The sequence below is a fragment of the Balearica regulorum genome, chromosome 3, assembly GCF_011004875.1.
Source record: "Balearica regulorum gibbericeps isolate bBalReg1 chromosome 3, bBalReg1.pri, whole genome shotgun sequence".
Taxonomy (NCBI): Eukaryota; Metazoa; Chordata; class Aves; order Gruiformes; family Gruidae; genus Balearica; species Balearica regulorum.
Genome location: NC_046186.1, coordinates 99,139,948 through 99,152,913, shown reverse-complemented (window position 1 = coordinate 99,152,913; position 12,966 = coordinate 99,139,948). Strand labels below are relative to the sequence as shown.

The 12,966-nt window shown below is 43.1% G+C and overlaps 1 non-coding gene across 1 annotated transcript; it reads left to right on the top strand.

The window, feature by feature from the left end:
• Positions 1–2,052: 2,052 nt before the first annotated feature.
• Positions 2,053–2,146, top strand: TRNAI-UAU (transfer RNA isoleucine (anticodon UAU)). The gene is made up of 2 exons: positions 2,053–2,090; positions 2,111–2,146. It is a non-coding gene; the product is annotated as a tRNA-Ile (tRNA).
• The last annotated feature ends 10,820 nt before the right edge of the window (positions 2,147–12,966 follow it).

Below are 12,966 nucleotides of genomic sequence, written 5' to 3'. Positions count from 1 at the left end.
CTTTGCGTGGTATAGAATGTTTTATTTTCTAGTGTAATGATACATTGCTAAGGGTAATGAAGGCAGCTGCCGTTTTCTGGTATGCCAACTAAACCTATGTGATGATGAAAAAATTCCCTAAGAAATGAACTGTCAGGTTTTTTCTCCATGCCAGCCACCTTCATCCATGGTCAGAAACAGCAATTGCATGTTACTTTACCTGTTAATGGTGTGTAACACTGATTCTCAGTAATGCCCACAGTAATAGTACCAACAGCAGAACAACTTCCCTGACAAGAGAGAAGCGTGTCATCTCCATCCAAAGCAATCTCAAAAGCTTTCAGCTCATTTATGGATCAGAGGTGGAGGAGGAGGTGATGAAGTCGCACATAACTGCCGCTCGATCTGCCAAAAGTAGTTGGGAGATCAGTGCTATTTACTTAAAACTGGCTGAGTGCCTGTCTGCTGCTGCTGGGCCACCAACAGCTCATTTTTAGAGGCCATGGAAATCCAAGCGCTGTGTAGCACTCCCTATGACCATCCGCTCTGTAGCGAAATGCCCGGAGCTTGTTGCTTTGCACATAGTAAAATAGCTGTAGAAAGGAAAATGCTTTCTAGTACTTGAGTCAGTAACCCAACAAAGCTGTTTAGGAAAGTAAATATGGTGACAATGCGTAACTATGGGTGGGAAAAAAAGGAAGAGTATGTCTCTGTCTCAGCTGTGTAACAGTGTTGGAGCATTGCTTGCATTTAAGTATCTGCTGATGCCAATTACATTTGCCATCTTCCTGCCACATAAAGATAAGACAGATCTAACTGCAGAATAAATCCATGTCGGTGGTATACTTTAACAATAAACATGTGCATAAGGCTGTGTGTTTTCTTGTAGTAACTGTTTCTAAGCATGTAGTATGTCATATATACAGTGTTGTTTCTACGTGTAAATAATGTTAGCCTTTTAGATCTATTCAGCATTTTCGTATCGGAGCACCTGATTCCAACTTTGAATTCTAGGAAACGGCAAGACAAAACGTCCAGGTATTTATACAAGCAGTTTAGACCCTGTAGATGTGACATGTTTGTATTACGGATGCTCTGTACTTAAGTACTTCTACTACAGTAAAGTAAGATGAAGTCAGTCTAGAGGTAAAGTAAGCCCTCAATGAATTATCCATATGGGATAAACCCCAACATTTGTGGTTACTTCTATTAAGCATCAATCAAAAATAATTTTGTATGACTCCTTTTAACCTGTACTACTTTATTTGAAAGTGCCAGGCCATCCCTGCACAGGACTGTGGCAGAGTAGCAAGTGGACTACAAAGCCCTAGGGTGTTCAGCTAGCGATACTACAGGCATAATAATTTAATTTATTGACAGTATTTAGTTGCTTTTCTCTCCGGTTGGGTCCTGAGCACAACAGACGAGTGCCCTGCTTCCCCACCGGTGTGAACTGGTGAGGGTGAAGTGCGCTGACCCAGAGGCCAACGCCTTTTACCACAGGCCGTGAGGAGGTTTGGGTCCGTCTCCGGAGCACGGACGTGGGAGGGCCGCTGCAGCCGGCTGCAATGTCTGCATGGAAGGGGGACCCGGCCGCCTGCCGCAGCCGCCGCTCGGCCGCCCCCGCCGGAGGTGACCGGAGAACGCGCAGGAGGCCGCGCTCCCCGCTCCCTGCCCCGCCCCGCCCCGCGCGGCAGGCCCCGCCCTCCCGGTGGAGGGGGCCGGGCCCTCCCCGCCGCCGCGGCCCGCCGTGCCGCTCGCTGTCTCCACGATCGCCCGCCCGGCGGGGAGCCAGGGGGTGGGCGGGCTTTGTCCCGGGCACCGCAGCCGCTCTCCTTCCTCTCGTGCTTGGGGGCGCTGCTCTCCCCGAGGGGCGCAGCGTCCACCAGCTCCCTTTTCCACTCCTAGTGCCGCTGTTAACGGCCGTAAACGACGAGGGCGCGGTCCTGGCAAAGAACCGGGGCGGCCCAGAGCGGCTGCCGAGCACGGGGCGCAGGCGGGTGTGCCGCTGCCCTTCCCCCGCCGGGGCCGGGCGAGCCCTTGATAAACCGTTCGGGAGGAGTTGGTGTCAGGGCTCCAGTGGCGCAATCGGTTAGCGCGCGGTACTTATACAGCAGTACAAAGCCGAGCAATGCCGAGGTTGTGAGTTCGAGCCTCACCTGGAGCACACAGCTTTTTGGGAGGGAAAACGGGCTTTTTTGGGGCTCGGCCGTGCTCCGTAGGAAGAATGAAAAAAAAATTCACGGAAAAATTATGCAGCCGTGGCGGCAGCGTGGGGCGGCAGAAGTGCACCCTACAGCACCCACAGGCCCCCAGTGGGTTTTGGTGGGGCACACCTCGTGGCCATCACAGCGGTACACAAAAGGAGCCCATGTGTGGGGCATTTTATTGTCAAAGTTTGTGCGTGTGTTGGGTTGTAGGGCTATCTGGTCAGGCAGCAGTGTAAGTTTGGTGTGTTCAGAGCAGCTGGTCAGTGTGGAGTAACGCTCTCCTGGTGAGAGCTGCTTGTGTGAACTTGCAGGAAATAAAGGTTGTTTTATACTGTGGTGTTTAATACAGAGTGCATGTAAATATTAGGTGGTGAGGTCACTACAAATGAAGGGTAATAAAGTCACTCACTTTGCCTCCTTTGGCAGCGAGTGTCTTTGTAACTGCCCATTACCTTGGTAATGCTTTACAAACACACCAGCCATAGCAGGAAGGGAAATAATTCAAATAATTTCAGATTTCTTTTCACAACTTGAGAGGCAGCAGGGCCACAGGAAAAGGGCAGTTTCCTGAAAGAGAAGGTTGGGGGACACTGCCTGAATGTTTAGGCCCAGATCCTGTGAACCCCCCTTTATGTTAACATCAAGTCTACTACTTTCACAGTGCAATTTATATCAAAATATAAATATAATACTACCCCAGGGTGCGTGTGGAGCCTGTCCTCATGCTGTGCTGTGCTGGGGCAGCTGTGGCGTCGCTGTCGTGGCCTTGCCGGCCCTGACAGGGTGACATGTGGAGTGACCCGGGCTGTCGCTTGCATTGCAGCTTTTTCCTGAAAATTTGGTGGCTCACAGGCGTATGAAAATAAAGTATGTGGTTTTGTTTACACTAACATGTTTTTTTCTTGGGCTTTTTGGTCCTGAGTTGTTGGTTAATGCTTTAATGCTCGTTGGCGGTGGCGCATATATATATAAAAACACGTATGTATGTCGATACATGTTTGTGTAAACCTTTAAACAGTTATGGGAGAGCTCCCAATGTCTGTGCTATCTTATTTTCTAAATCTCTAATGTCCGCAGATGATGCATTTAGAAAACACCTGTGTGAGTGATGCAAGGTGCCAGCTGTACTGATGTGATGTAGCAGGTAATCCCTCCCTCCCCAAATAACAATGTGGGTCACCTGTGCCTCATTTCCCTTTTGAAAACCACGAGCCAGACCTCCTCCTCTCCTTTCTGAGCCTGGTGTTTGTTGTGGTCCTTGCAGGTGATAGCCAGGGAGCCCTGGGGGCTGCTGCCAGCTGGCCAGGGGCTTGGATGGGCTTTGGGTGCTCCTGGCAGTGTCTTTGGGAGGAAAGGCTTCCCCATGGTGAGTCTTCCATGCGATGTGGTTTACCTAGGCGCCTGCCTCTTTGAGCATATACCATGTTCTTTGTTCCTCTGTTAATTTGCCTGGTGTGGATGGCATGCCTGCAGGCCTGTATCTCCCCGGCTCCTCTGAAATCCTTCCTGGGTCTCTTTTAAAAAGGTTCTTAAAATTTGTGTTGCTCTTCATTGAAGGTTGAGCATGGACTTTGTGTACTCTATAGGCTTGTTCTGGCTGCTCTGTGTTCCCGCTGGCTGTGGAAGGAAAGAGGGCTTGCTTACAGATGCCAATAACCTTTACGTGCCTGTTGCTTGTTGCTGGAGGGAGAATTTACAAAGATGTAGCTGTTGCCTGCTTCTGGAGAATTAATAGTCATCAGGTTAGGGAGCAGGCTTTGTATTTATCCCTGCGTGATCTTGCTCAAACAGGGAGTCCCGCTGGACTGGGAGATGCATGATCTAGGAGAAGGAAGGACGGGCTCACACAGGGTAGCCCTTCCTGATGTGTATTTGTAAAAGTGGCAAGTTTTTTGTTTCTGGTATGTTAGTACAGTTTTGGTGTTTGTGAGGTACTTAAGTGTTTGCTTAAGTTTCTTTAAATGTATCAGTCAGGAACTTTCCATAATATTAGGGCTTGTGTATCCTAACAAATGCCTGTAAAAGCTTAAGATAAAGACTTGGCACTCCTAATTGTTTTGAAACCGACGTAATAAATATTTTTAGTCTTAACTTTACAAATAGTAAATAGTCAGAGCCTGCTCTTCATAACTTTTCCAATAGATGGCACTGTGATCCCACAAAGTGATAAAAACCAAAGCAAAGCATTCCCAGACATCCTAAAAATAGAAATCACTTGCCAACAGTTCCTTTGTGCACAGCAGAGAACAATAGGCCGAAATTCCAAGAGTTGCTTAGAAAACAAAGTCCACTGGAAGTATAGATGTGTTTGACTTTTATTTTGGGTTGTGGCATCCCCCCCATGTAACATCTTGAGCACATGTCTGAAATTAAAATCTATCCATTAGTTGTGTTTGAAGTAAGAGAGATGGTTGGGAAGTATCATGTCTTTTAAGTCTGTATGAATTCAGAACTGTGTCAGTGTAGCAGGCCTGGCTTAGATTCTCTTGAACACATTTTGTAAAGACTAGCTCGTGTTAGACTAGGCTTTTGTGCAGTGCTACCTAAAGTCCAGGCGGCTGCTTCCCGTTGAGGATGCCCATGCATTGCAGGTATTAGGCTCGGAAGCAGCAGCCAGGAGGAGAGGAACAAAATGTAGGTGCTTGCAAACCATGGAGAAGGACTCTTTTAAACCAAGTAGAAATATGCTGCTTCTGAGAGGGGAAAGGTAATGTAAGGGGGGGTGGTGGTGGTGGGGAGACTCATATGGAAGCTTCCCGATGAAGAGAAAGGCTGAAAGAAGAGCATAGTTGGGATCATATGGGCTGATGGAAGGAGAAGTGAGAAGAACTTGTATAAGATCAGTAGAAAAGCAGGCTCAGAAAGAGAAAAAATTCCTGCATTGCTCTCTGAAACCAGGGAAGTGGATGTTACAAGGAGAGAACAAGAACAAAAGAGAAAGGGAGGGAGACAAAGAAAGAATGAGAGGAGGGAACAGGGGGAGCGGGTAGAAGAATATAGGTAAGGGTAAGAAAGCTTTAAAATAAATAATAAAAAAAAAAAAGGGTTGTCTGGCTATATCTCTATGAATGTGCTGCCTAGGGCAGTGAAAAAAAACCTGTTAGCTAGTCAAGCCAAACTAAGATGGAGTTGCTGTAAAAAGTGAATTGGTCTGTACATTTTGCTTGAGCAACGAGTGATGTCAAGAGGCAGGTTTTTTTCTCTGTGTGTTTTGAGTGGTTACTTTAGTGTGGTGATATAGGAGACCCCTTGGTCTCTCTAGGAATTGAAGCTGGTGTTGGGAAGGCTAGAGAGCTCAGCTTTCTGGTTTGGAGAAGGAAGGAAATGGACAATCAGTACTGGATTTTGTGCCTATTTAATTTTCTTGCTTATGCTGAGTTTGCTGTGTTAGGCTCTGCTTTTAAGGTGGAAAAAGACTCTTGGTTTCTTCAAATAGTTTTGGTGAAGCCTAAATATTTGAAACCTTGGAAAAGTCTCAAAATATAGCAAAACAAACTAAACCAAACCCAGAGAAAGAACAAACTGGGGAAGTGGCTGAAATGGCAGGCAATAGTCAGAGCCTGTAATTAAAAAATTTTGGAGGAGGGATGCTCCCTTGAAGGAGGCAATTGAGCCTGTACTGCCTGCTTTAGTTGAGAGATCTTTATACATGGGATAGCAGGCTTATGGTAGTGCTAAGAAATACTTCTGGAAACTTTACTATGAAGTTATACAGATGAAGATTGTGGGGGAGGATAAAGCAACAATTTTTAAAACTTTGTCTTCTGAAAAGTCTGTAGAGGAAACTGTGCTGCAGGTCATGTGACTGCATGGTGTAACTTAGATGGGTTTCTGGTTTTGTGAAGAGAGGCTGTCAAATTAATCATAAACATGAACATCCAAAATTATTTGCAAGGTCTCAGAGTCAGTTGACTTCACTGCTTGCGTTTATTTTCCATATGTACCCATTGAAATGGCGATGAGAGTTGGTTAACTACACATCTTAATTTCAAGTATTATTTACATTCTGTTTAAAGGAAGAGTTTAAACAAAGATATACACCTATCTTTAAGGAAAGTCACTGCAGACTTGTGTCAGAGTGTATGAAGGCCTTTTAAAAAAAGCTGTTAATAATGCAAATTTATGTAGCTTTGTCAGTGAGCTGTATCCTGGAAAATACTGATGCTGGATTTGAGGGTGCTTTCAGCAAAGGTGTGTGTGGGTGTCTGTATTAAGTGCCCAGATGCAGAGTCAGGGAGTTGCTCTTTTGTGTGCTCTGGGCAGCTCTGCCCCTCTCTCTCTCTCTCTCCACTGACCTCACCTTCTCCCTCATGGAGGGGCTCAGCCTCAATAGATAGAGGGTTGCGTTGAAGCTGGCACCCTTTTGGGGAAGTCAGGAAGTACCCTTTCAGATGCTTCCCTCCCCACCTGCATGTCCCCATACTCCCAGCTGCCTCCTGATGGGCTCAACTTGTCTCCCACTTTGGTCAAGTGCTCTAAGGGTTTCACACTGCAATGTGTGAGGTCCATGCCAGTCGCCTTGTCTCAATGCAGCTGCGAACACGTTCCTGTAGATCCCTGTGGAGCAGCAGGAGGTGCCAGGCTTCCTGGGGTGGCTCAGGAGGGGCTGCAGGGACACGGATGGCTGTAGGGTGGTAGCGGCTTGAGCCAACTCAGTGGCAAAGTCTTTTGTTGGATCCGGCCCTAACATCTCTGGAGCATTTGTTCCTTCTTGAGGCTTGCAAAGTCAACTAAGCTTGGTGGCTGTGTCCCACTGAAATCAATGCCAATAAAAAATGCCTACGTTCAGATCTATTGAGATTTATAGCTGCTTGCATATGTATTTAAGACCCTAATAGCTTTGAAAATTTGACTGCTGATACTGAACTGTTTGCAAGGCCTACAGTAGTCTACATTTGTTTAAAATACTGCTGTGACTGATGGGTGTATCTGATTGTGTCTGTCATCCTCATTTAGCTATTCTGTGCCTGCAGTGTAACCCAGCCAAAAAAATACTTATTGCTATTTATTATGATAAAGGAAATGTTTTGTGTGGCTGTGTTGTTATTTCTTAAGTTCTTAATGTGCATAGTATCTTTGAAAATCCAGGATTTTTTCTGGAGTTGGAGACTTCTGCTTCATTGGGGGTACTAGGAGTGCTATGGTGTGTCTTTGTGTTTGAAGGCAAGTTGGTAAATAGAGAATTAGGGTATTTGTCCCATTGTCTTTAGGTTCCTAATAACCATAGCCCTTTGACAGGATTCTTGCAACACTTGGACAAATTTTCAGAGCTGTTTAGGGATGTCTGCTTGATGTTGGTGTTTGCCTGCCTGCTTCTAAGCATCTGGATGTTGTAAAGGGTATCTAGCAAACAGGCCTTTCATTGCAAATGTAATGTATTTGAAGTATTCTTGTGGGAGTAGCCTCTGTCATCTAAATACCTCTGAAAATAAAAGCCAAACTGTCAAGGAATCAAGATTGAGGTGACTGGTATTGAAATGTAGTATTAATGTATAATACAAATGGGTGAATTTTCACCGATGTCAGTGAATTTGCTTCATATTCCATAAGAGGATAAGGTTTGGCCCAAAATAATGGGAAGCTTATGTCTGGCTGCAAGGAAACCAGGAAATTCATGGGGCTTTAAAGTATGACCCACTGCAATATTCAGTATGTGTGATTTTTGGCGTCATTCAGCAGTAAATACTAGTTGAAAACAGAAGCACAAATTATAGGGTAAATAATTCAGGCCAAAGAGAGGCCTCCTGCTTATGCATACATAGTAAAGGAAATGGAAGTAGAACCACAAAATACAATTGCTGGGAAGAACAGCAGCAGTTTGGAACGTTCACTGCTAAAACTGTGGAAACGATCCTCCTGGATGACACCTGAGATCAGAATGGCATAATCTTCTCCTTTGTATGTGTCTGTGTGCACTGACCAGTAAATGGTGTAAAGATTGCTGAGCTTGGCAGGCATCATTTTGGAGGGGACTTTCTGTTCTGTGGCTGCTGGGTTGAAGGATATAATCAGAGTAATGCTCCTTTGGTAGATGATCTAATAAACATTGGTGACTTGACTTTTAACCCCTTTTTTCTTTTTTTTTTTTTTTTTTTGTCATTAGGCTAGATGCATCATGCACTGGAAGAAGAGAACTTTATACTACATTGTCTTTCTCGTCTTTCACTTTGCATTTTATTTAGTATTTAAATAGATAGCTTTGGCTGCTGACATAAGGCAGTGCTTGTCTTCTACTCTGTACATAGAGAGCAACCTAGGCAATGTTCTTACATGTCATTTGATATGATAAAGTTTTTACCTTCTGCCAAAAAACAGAGCCAAGGTAGTCCCAACAGATGTGTTTGGCTAGCGCAGTTGCTGAATGATCTGGCTTCCGTTTGCTTCATTTGGAATGAAGAGGACTTTCAGAAATCAACAGGTCCCTTCCACAAGTGAGGTGCAAATTAAGCCAAATAGCACAATGAACTGTTAGCACAGTAAATGATCTAGCTTGGGTGTCTTTTAGTTGCTCTTGGAGCTTAGATTGCCTGGCTTAATGTGTACCAGGCTTTTCACAACGGGGAGGGGTATTACTGGTGTGTGACCTCTCTAGAGCCAGGAGTTGAGGAAGACGGCTAGCAGCATTGATCAGGTGTGACCCATGGTGAGCTGTTGCTTCAAGATTGCTTCCTTGTGCAGTGTGACAACTGGAAAACTACAATTCCTTGATGTCTCCAGTGAATGCTGGTTTGAAATACAAATCGGACTGTATTTAGTTTTTACATGGAATATTTCTACTTATTAAGTTGCTTGTTTTCTCTGGAAGCTAATCCATGGGATAATGGGGTGAAAATTCCTGTAGCTTACTCCACTAAATGACTGCTGGACAATATAAGAAAGTGGGGTTTAAGGGTCAATTTGGAAAGTAACTTAGACCAGAAGTTTCCAACAACAATTGTGGTTTGGATACAGTTGAAATAAGAACAACACATCTAAATTCAATTGTACTTGCATTGGCTAAGTAATAATCTTAGAGTAGATGTGAACAATACATGTTAGAGACTAACAAGCCATATCCTGAAAGAAAATTATAACCGATACAGACAAACTGGGGAAAGAACATGGTAGTGATTACAAGCTATGAAAGTGCTGGTCTTAGCTGTCCCACTCAATAAATAATCCTGAAGGGGTATTAGCAGCATTAGTAGTAGCAGCATTTAGCCATCTGGCTTGGCTTCTGTGGGAGGTTTTAAAAAAACAAAACAATACCACTGTTAGTGGAACTGCATTCATTGAAATTGTAGGAGAACTTGGCCCTGCCTTTTAATGTTTCAGTTCTTGTGTGCTGTATATCCTGCATGTGGATTTCATGTGATAATTTGATTTGATAAGGCAGATGTTTTCTTGATGATCATGGACCACCAATGGTCCATGAAGTCCTAGTTAGTGCTCAGTTCAAGTTACCATGCATCAGTTTAACCATGCTGGTGGTTTGCAAGAAACCTTAAGGTGACTTCAGACCTATGAACCTTTGTCCTGTAGCATTGGTGGCTCCAACTTCAAGCTTGTTGTCTATTGCACTGTGGACCAAAAAAAAGTTTCGGTCCCTTGTGTCATCAAATCTACTGACCTGACTGTTTCCTTGGCTTGGAATTGTAAACATGAGTGGTGATCTGACAAAAATGCTTCTTGCCCATTCTTTACTGAGTGGGTATTTATGAGCTACTCTGAGTAAATGATTCTTTGCTGTAGCTTAGTGTCGCTGTGACTGTGTTTCCCATGCATTCTGTTTGTCTTGTTTTCCTGATAAACTCTTTTTGTCTTGTCTGTTAAGCAATGTAACATTCACAAATTACCAACTTAAGTGTGAAATATCAGCTTACTACATCTGACTTTTTTTGACTGACAATTTTTTTCTTAAAATTTGGCTTTCTTCATCCTACAAGAAAATGAAGCTAAGGATGAATGTTTAAATCTCTAAGCAAAGGCTTTTTACTTCTTTGTGCTAATGCTAGAATTAAAACTGCCTTGAAATACATAGTTGATAGTATTTCTTGGTATGTGATTCATACCATAATCAAACTGACAGACATCAATAGAGCACTTCCAAGTTTATGCTTGGAATTAAGTCAGTAAAATGCTTCTGGAATCTCCTGGTAATTTCCCTTTATCAACGTAAGTGATGCAGCATGAATCCATCATAATTACTGTGGAGCTGCACCAAGTTAGATGATATGATTGAGGCTGAATTTTTCCAATGGATGTTTTGAAGAAATGAGGGATGGTAACAAGAAGGCAGGCTGTGTAACATTCATCATTTGATGAGTTTTTGTCCTCCTGTATATAGAAGAGACTGTTTTCTTCTGTTCAGTGTTCCCCATTAGATTGCTCACAGTCTGTTCAAAGTGATTACTGTATTAGAATAGTAATTGATAGTTGTGTGTTATAATTCTGTTCTTGTTTACTTCAGTGCAAGGCATAGACAAATCAGGCTTGTACTGTTAAGCATCTGTATCTGGTAAAGCCATGCATGACTAAACTTCATGCAGTGGCTCACATCCTTGATTTGTTTACACTGAGAGAAATTGAGGTCCATGTTCACCCAGCTAAGCTGAGTTATTTCAGGTTTACACTGGTGAAATGTGAACAAAAATATCTGGTGTGCACTTTTTGTTGTACTAGGATAAACTCTTTAGTCTCATTTATCTGAGAAGGGCAAATCAAACAGTAGAGGACAGGGCATGAATGTCAGACTGCTTCATGGGTAACAGTTGTGCAAGACAGACCATACTATGTGAGAGCTCTGTATGCATATCTAAATTTAGTTACCACAGCTCATCTAGGTCACAGTGAAAATGGTGTTGTGTAACTTTCACAAGTTCCTTTTTTCTTTAGTGGTTTTTGCTAGGCGAACAATTTGGTTTAGCCCACAGATGAGAAATGTTGTCTCTTGGCACATTGGATATGAATTTTGTCAATTGCAGCAGGCCATATCCATCACTTAGAAGAGAGGACAACTTATTATTTCATAACTAGATGTGGGGAAATAAAAATCAATTAAAAATATGGACTCCTAAGTTTTCCAACAAGTCTACCACTGTTGGGTGCAGCTCTGGTAACTGGAACACCAGCCCAAGCCGCTGGAGGGGATGGTGTCCACCCTGATGTGCAGCTTTCCTTTGTGCATAGCCAGAGGAACCTGCAGGCTCAGATGCCCTATTCCAGAGTTGTCACTATGCATGAAGCATTACTTTTGGTGCCTGCTGCTGACAGGGGGAGCCTTCTGCAAGATTACGGTCTTGCATTGTACGCAACACATGGAAACGTGGGTTATTTCCAAGTGTTGGGTGGCCGTCCCGTTAGAGGAAAGTAGAGCTACTGTACTTGACTACAGTTGACCCTGTTATCTGTATGCACAAGCGCTCAATCCAAATGTATTTGTTACTCTTCCTCAAATTGATCAGATTAAATAGGTCTAAATAGCTTTGAATGCTGAAAAGCCTGTAACTGAACATTTGGAAATAGTAATTAGACCATTAAAATTAAACCAATTTTCAGCAGATGGCAGCATTGCACTCTGTAACTTCATTTTTCCGGCAGTGGTTTTGCAACTCTTTACTACTTAGGCTGGTAGGAGCTGCCAGCTACGAAGTAATCCAAAACCACTTCTAAAATGTTTTGAAATACAGGTCTTAGTAGATTATGATAGTTGAGTATTGTTTCAGACTCGGGACTTTCATGTGGAAAACACCACTGTGCTGCATAAGAAAATATTACACTAAAAAGCAACGCGAGTACACCTAAATCTTTTATGTTAACTCTTTAAGTAATTGCTTTGAGACAGAGGAAGGCTGTTTGATAAGTGTTCTTATTTGTAAAAATATTAGCAAATCACTTAAAGATGCAAGAGTTCAAACTGGAACCATGTGCATAGAGCTGTAAGTGACTTCGTGCATATTATGTCTTGAAGACTACAACGCTCCCTCATTCCTTCTTTAGGGGAAAAAAAAACCACAACAAAACATGCTGACTTTCCTAGTCCTTTTTGTACTATACCTTATAAACAGCATGCAGCCTGATCATCAGAGTCCGTCGCTAGGCAGATGTACAAATGGATGTACCCTCATTGAAAGTTATCAAATGTTTGATAGTGTTCAAAGGTTCAGATGTAATAGTTTTTTGTCTGTGAGAACTAAATTAAGAATATTGCACTGTATACAAAGCACATACTTGTTTGTATGTTCAATCTGGGCAATTTGTAGCAATTAAGGTGAAACTGGAGAGGTCCTCCCCTGTTGATTCATGGGAGTTCCAGTAAGACAGTGGAGGAAATGAAAGCTGTTCCTGCTAGTAAAGGAAAGGGCTGACTTCAGACACCTTTTCAGGAAAAAAAACCCTTCTAGTTCCAGACAGACATCTGTCTGTGATGTAGTACTATATACATAATCCTAAACTGCATAAGAGATTTCATTTTTCCTGTATTCTCTTGGGGAGAATATAATGCTATTCTTAGGTTTGGCACAAAATGCATTTTGAGAGTACAGCATTACAACCAGCTAGCACTGATGTAAATCGCAACACAAAACACAAACAAATGGAAACTAGGTCAACCATTGAAGCCATTCAGAAAGAGGTTAAAAAACATGCTTCTGTTGCAGATTATGCCCCTGCAACTGTTGGGGAGAAGCAAGTATGTTGATATTGATTACATTAGTGGTCTCTTTAGGAAAGTCTATGCACCTACCTTAGAATGAATGAAGAAACTTTCATCCTTTCCCTCTCCTTTTTTTTTTTTTTT